We start from the raw sequence: 7,566 nt of genomic DNA, 5'->3' as shown, positions 1-7,566 counted from the left end.
ACAACAGCACTGGAGCTGCAGAAGTCAATAAAAGTAATAAATTAAATGTACCAGTCAGTCATTTCTCCTTTGCTCAGCTCAACAAATCCCTCAGCAACCCTGTCAGCACTGAAAAACCTATGCTAATGTCCTCCACTTATGTCACTGTTAAAAATAATAATAGATTGAGACTGTATTAGACTGGAGGGTGGCTTCAAGTGCCATTTGCATCTCCACTGCCAAAGGGAATATTACCATCAGGTTATCAATATTCTCCTGGGCAGTTCTTCCAGTGAATACACACATTGCCCATTCCATCCTGAACTCTGACAGAGCGTCATTTGAGTGATATACGTCAGAATCATAGCCTTAGAGCTAAAGGGATCTAGGGGTCTATATACTCCAATCTCTTCCTTTTAAAGATGAAGAAAAAAATCCCTGTGAGGTTAAATGGTTTATGTAAGGTCACACAGTGAGAGGCAAAGCTTGGAGACGCTAGGATTTTGTTCACAATGGGGCAATTCCAGACAATCCGTAGGTGAATATTTTACTCCCAAGAAGAAAAATTTGTAATACATCTCCAGAGATATTTTCTAAGGATCATCTGTAAGCTTTGAGGTTGTGAAGACATTGTTTTGATCAGGAGAATTGAACTGTGTAATACATTCAAGAATTCAAGAGTTCTTTGAATTATTAAATCCTAAAAGAAGTTGAGTTTTCTCTACAAGATGACCTTTTGGACAATGATTTACATGACTAAATATTTGAATTGTACTGGTGGTGAGTGTATACTATGTGCATGAATTCACTGGGCTAATATGGGAGGGGGAGACTGAAATTAAAGGCAAGACCATCTGCCCATCTAGCTTATCTGGCACCTAGAATTATCCAAAAAAAAGGGAATACCAATTAAAGTATGACAGCTGTCTTGACCAAATTTCTAAGCCCAGTTTGAGTGTGACTTTATTTGATGAAAAACCCCTTCCTCTAATTCCTCCTAAGCTATTTGGTAGCCAACACAGTGTCCTCTGGAAGCCAACAGGTACCTATATTCTTTGCTCAAGGAACATGCTATCTGAGAAGCAGTCATATTACCCCAGTTTCCTGGTCTGTCTTCCCACTTCCCTGGAGCTAGTTTGTGTATTCAGGATGGTGCATGGCCCCCATGCATATGTTTGCTGCAATCAATGCTGTTTTATTTATTTGTTTTTAAATCCTCTTTTTTAATGTTTATTTATTTACTTTGAGAGAGAGTGAGAGAGCAGGGAGGAGCAGAGAGAGAGACAGAGAGAAAGAGAGAGAATCCCAAGCACACAGTGCAGAGCCAAATGTGGAGCTTGAACTCACAAACTGTGAGATCATGACCTGAGTGGCAATCAAGAGTTGGACACTTTACCAGCTGAACGAGCCAGGTGCCCCTATATTTAAATCTTTATTCAATTTTTTAACCATCACCAACGGGCACTAACAAACATTTGTTAAAATAATCTCTACACCCAAAATGGGGCTTGAAATCATGACCCCGAGATCAAGAGTCACATGCTCTACTGGCTGAGTCAGCCAGGTGACACCTGAAATCAACACTATTTTAAAGGGCATCATTTGTTGGGGGAGAAAGTGCCTAAAGCAAAAGCCTTTAGAATCTCCTGGTAACTTTTTAAATCTGTGGCCTATTTAATACATCAGCATTCATAGCCTCAAACAACTAATTTTAATGGGCATCTACTAAGTTCCAGATTCTGCTTTAGCTGCCATAGAAAATATTGAAAGAACAAGGGAAAAAGATCTTTCCTTTATGGAGCTCTCTTTGAAGTGGACCTAGAGAGATTTATATTATATGACATAGTCAGAACCTGCTGAAAAATACTTAAGAGTATTATTTTTCTTAATTGAGAGTTTATATTGCAGACATACAGTGTTTCCACATTCTGAGAGAAGACTAAGGATGGAAAGTATTTTCATCCAAATTTAATCAAGAAATGATATTTGGAAGATGGCTCTTCAGAAGTGCTCAGCTCTTCAGCTGTTCATATATAATGCATAATTACCAGTGGCTGTGTCTCATGAATTGCCAGATTTGAAGATCAACCTAATGGCATATAATGCTAAGGGTAGGATTTGGGGAATCCCAAAGAAAGTTTCAATGAAGTTGAAATCATGAAAACAAAGTCATACTGTTAGATTTGCCTGAACCTATATATAGACAAAATGGTGTTTTTCAGTTTATAATTTTTTTCTTCTGATGTTTTAACTATGGTGTTATTTCTAACTAGGAATACATTTGGAGACCAACTGGTCTCATCCTCTCTGCCAATCCCCTTACAAGATATCACGGAAGACCACCAGATGGTCATGCAGTTTCTATGTGAGTACCTTGAATAATGGTTAACTCACTAATTTTAGGCTGTTTGAGTTAGAATCATTGCAAGGTTTATGTTCACATTAAGCAATTTTTTACCTTATATTTTCTGCAGAAAGTCTATACAGAAGAAATCTGACCTTTTCCTTGTGACATCTAATTGCATTTATAAAGACAGTTACTGTGATTGCTGTGAGTATTCTGTTCTCCAGGCTAAAAATTCCGAGTGGTCCCTGATCCTATATAGAAAATGAAAATGTGTACATGACAAAATCTACCAGGTGCCACAGATCCGTTTGAAATTTTCTCCCTCTTAAATCTCACTTTTGGGTTAAGATGTTAATTTGCCTAATTAGACATGAACTTATATCACGAGAGATTACTATTCTAAGATTTGTTTATATCAGCAAACATTACTCATTCTGACAAATATGGATATAGACTTTGATGAAGGCCAGATCTTCCCTAGATGAGTTCATAGCCCTCATGGGAAAGTTTTCTCTCTGTTCATCCATTACTTCTTTCAATATTGAGTGCCAACTATTATGACCAGAACTGAGAAGGCACTAAGGATTCACTAGCAACCATGACAGAAGAGGTCCCTCCTAGTAGAAGTTAAATTTTTATACAAAATGATCAATTGATTAGAGAATAATAGAAAAGGAAAAGCTCATCATTGTTACAGGGCAAAAGGAGCAAGAAGGGGAAGGATCTTAAATGCAAGCTGAGCGAAGAACAGAAGATCTTCTGTGTAGATAGGACAGCCTATTATGCAACTTAGTCGATAGCATTTATGGAGTATCTGCTGTATGCAGAATGCCTCGTCGGGGAATACTGTGTAATAGACCAGGGTATTGGACGCATTCCCTGAAAAGACTAAGAAGGTAATGCAACTTCACTCTGAAACACAACTTTAGAGTTTGCAAAAAAAAAAAAAAATCTCCATACAATAATACATAAACATTACTTGATGAGCAGGAAGTATTTCTACATATATCATTAAATAAGTTATTAAAACCATTATCTCATTAGATTCTTATAACAACTGTGTGATGTAGCAAGTGAGAGTATCATTAGCACCATTCTACAGATGAGAGACACAGAATCTCAAAGAAATTAAGTAACATTGTCCCGACTCAGTAAGAGGTGAGCCCGGGAACCAAGACAGGCTTTTCACTCATGGTTTCGTGGGGTTTTAAAAATTATCTGTGAGCATACATTTAAATCAGATGAGGCTCTCTCCTGTCTCAGGATCCTGGGTCTTGACCAATTTACTACTAATAAGCCACTCCACTGAAGGATGAAAATATATATATATATATATATATATATATATATATGAGTGTGTGTGTACACACACACATATATATTTATATATTCATACACACACACACACACACACACACACATATATATATATAAACACACACACACACACACACACACTTTGTGAAGTACTGTTTATATTTTCATAGGAATTCTCCTTTGAAAAAGTATGTTCTGGCTCATGAAGACAACAATGCAGGGCACCCACACAGTATTATGAATGGAGAGTTTAGTAAACAAGTGTGTCCCTGCAGTTGGGCATGTCCAATAATAACTGGGATACAGCACTAGGATGGTGTCATGTTATCTCAGGTGTCTTCAACTTCAGTCTTCCTAGAGGGACACTGGTGCTTTTTTTAATGACACTTATCTTGTGCAATTATAAGTCTCAAATTCCAGGGGGTTTTCACAGAAAATCAAAATAATGCAAATAAATATGAGATGCCTAAAAGCACATCTTCCTTGGGCTTAATTCCACAAAACCATTCATCATCTTCTGACATTGACAGCTCAACAAGTACTGAAAAATCCCCAAATCTCAGCTATTAAATATTTGTTCTTTTTTAATTTAGAGGGCTTAAGTACAACTTAAATATTACAAAAAGCATTTAATACTTACATGCCGAATCTACACTTTAATGGTAGCATTTTCCCCTTCTTCGAGAATAAATGATGTGTCTACCATGAGAAATATTATATGATAAGTCAACATCAATAAATAAAGTTTTTGTTTCTTAGAGGAAAATCGTATCTCCTCGCTAAAACAAACAAACAAACAAACAAACTGAACATGTTACTTCAAGTTAAGTCACCTCTAGATTCTATTCAGAGATTGAAATTGTGTATAGAAATAAAGAGGACAACTCTCCTATGGAGTGGTAAGAATACATCTGGCAGAGGCATCCCAGCTGCCACTGAAAAACGTCTTCCATTCAACCCCATAAACATTTGTTGAGCAGCTACTATGAGCCAAGCACTGTGCTTGAAGTTGCAAGTACAAGGTCCCTGGCCTCAAATTGTTTCCCAAGGACATAAAACGCATCCTGTCATGATAATGGCACAATCCATTATTACCCAGAAGAGATACAATTTGACTTGTTTGAGACGTGATAAAGAGGTGACATTTTAACTAGGATGTGGAAGGCAAAATGAGAAATGACATTTTAGACACAGTAAATAAAGGAAACAAAGGTTTAACCACAGGAGAATGCATGGTGGTTTTACAGAGCAGTCTATGGTATGATACATTTGGAATGGCAGAAGATGGAGACTGAGACAGCAGAAGGGGAACAGACTGGGTATGCAGGCTGGGGCTAAATTGCATGGGACCTTAAATATTACACTCAGGATGTATGCAGTCCTTTCAGAATATTTCAAATTGTTTTACAAAGAGAATAAAACCATTTATCCCATAAGCAAAAGCAAGGCTTACTAACGGTATCCATTTTAGAGAGACAACATACTCGATACAGCTAAAAAGCATTCTTATTCATTGAGAGGTTTAGAAGTGGAAGAGAATTTGAAGGTCTTGAGGCCATTAGGGGATGGTGATGGGGGTGTAGGATGGGACTTAAGAGAGACAGATGCAAACTGGGCCAGCCACAGTTATATCACAAAGTTATACATATAAGCATTAAGTATTTAGCAAATAAACTCCTGAATACATATCAACACACACACACACACACACACACACACACACACACACACACACCAAAATAACAAAACTGCCGACTTTATTCCAGACCCCCAGGGAACACTTTTATGGTACAAAATGCCCCACATTTTCTGAAGTCCGATTTATCTTTCAGATGTAAAAATGTCCTCAGCCCCTAAAGGGTTAATAATGACACCTGCTCAGAGGCTGTTAGGAGAACCGAAGAAGATAATGTGTGTAGGTGGTGTGCTACTGCTCGCTCAACATCATGTTATCTGTTTTCTTAAGCCTCTGTTGTACTGTTATGTGTTTCTGAAGCTGCACTGAATTAATCTGTATCATGCTTTTGCTTTACTGCTACATAAGCTCTGTAACATTTGCAGTTTCAAGGTTTATGTTTGTACATATTTAACAAAGAGTGGAGGAACAATCAATTAACCCAGAATCTTCAATAGGGTCAGTGCCTACCACTTTACCATAAGCTCTAGGAAGGTAATGATGCCTTTTAATCCTTTCTGTAAACCTAGTGCAGTGCAGAGTTCCCGGTACATAATACATGTTTGCAGAAAGAGGGAAGATGGTAAGGAAGAATGAAATTCAAAGAACATTTCAAAGTATTAAAAAATGACTAAAACTGAATCAGTGCAAAGCAACTTGGATCAATAAAGGGGGAGATTATAATCCTTCTGTAAACTGTAAACATTTTTGTCAAAACAATAAAAACTCTCCTATGAACATCTATAAATATATAAGGAAGTGAAAAAAGAGTAAAAATAAATTTTATTTAGTATATTGTAATTTAAAAAATTAGAAAAAATGAGAAGCAAGAAGTTCTATTTCTTTGTAAAAACAAAACAAATCAAAACTTTAATAAGATAGGACTTCCCCTTCTGGAAAGATGGGATAGATGTAAATTTCTCTATCTTCCCACTAAGTACAACTGAAAACCTACATATAAAACAAACTTAAAGAGCCTGTCAAAGGTGGAGAGAAGAAGGCAGGGCAGTTACGTTCCTTGAGACTCAAATAACAGAGTGGCAAGCTCCCCAGGTTTTCATTTCGCCTCAGATACCCCAGACTATGAGATGGAGAAGACATCAACCTGAATACACCAAGGAACACACACAGAAAAATCTGTCACAAAAGCCTCCTCTCCTTAGCCAAAGGACCAGGAAAGGGCTACCTAGCTAGACAACTTTTAGATAAACATTCATCTCCAGCCACACACTACAGAAAACTGACCACTCCCCACCTACACCATCAAAGGACTGGTGGGCATCTTCAACTTCTACGCTTACAGGCCTAGACCAAGACAGCCCACCCTCCCACTAGAGTTGAGTCAGTAACACTCAAAAAGGAAATGGGGACTTTCATTCCCACCAGGTGGTAACAAGGTGCTCTTTCTCTTCGCTGCTGGGGTTACATCAGAGGACTGATGCAGAGTCAGAACTTCTATCACTTCCTGGCAACAAAGAGAAGTCCCAGCCTATTCAGGTTTCAAGGTGACTGTGTCTCCACTCAGCTGTGTGAGGCTGGACTTCACAAGCCCACTTGTGGACTTCACAAGTCACTTGCCACTTGGCAATAACAAGATAGCATCCTTCCTGGCCGGCTGGAGCAGTGACAAATGAAACCAGCTAAACCAAAAGGTTTAAGTAAGAACAGAGTCTCATAACCAAAATATCCCAAATGTCCAAGTTTCAATCAAAACCACACATCACACCAAAACTCATGAAGGTCTCAAACTGCATGAAGGGCAATCTACAGATGCTAACACCAACATGATGTTAGAATTATTGAGGAGAGTTTTAAAGTATCCATGATAAAAAATGTTCTCTTTTCTGAAAGAAAAATAGAGTCTCGCCAAAGAAATAAGTTACAGTAAAGCAATACAACATATAAAAGGAGAACCAAATGGAAATTTTAGAACTGACAAACACAAAAACTAAAATTAAAAAGTAGCAGATAATGGGCAATAGGAGAATGAAAAGGACAAAGCAAAGAATCAGTGAACTTCAAGACAGAACAGTAAGTTACCCAATCTGACAAAGAGAGAAAAAGTAAACTAGAACTAAAAAAAAAAAAAAAAAAAATGAATAGGGGCGCCTGGGTGGCTCAGTCAGTTAAGCCTCCGACCTTGGCTCAGGTCATGATCATCGTGGGTTTGAGCCCTGTGTTGGGCTCTGTGCTGACAGCTTGAAGCCTGGAGCCTGCTTCGGAATCTGTGACTCCCACTCTCTCTGTC

Source organism: Panthera tigris, chromosome A2 (genome assembly GCF_018350195.1).
Source record: "Panthera tigris isolate Pti1 chromosome A2, P.tigris_Pti1_mat1.1, whole genome shotgun sequence".
NCBI lineage: Eukaryota > Metazoa > Chordata > Mammalia > Carnivora > Felidae > Panthera > Panthera tigris.
This window is presented reverse-complemented; position numbering follows the sequence as displayed.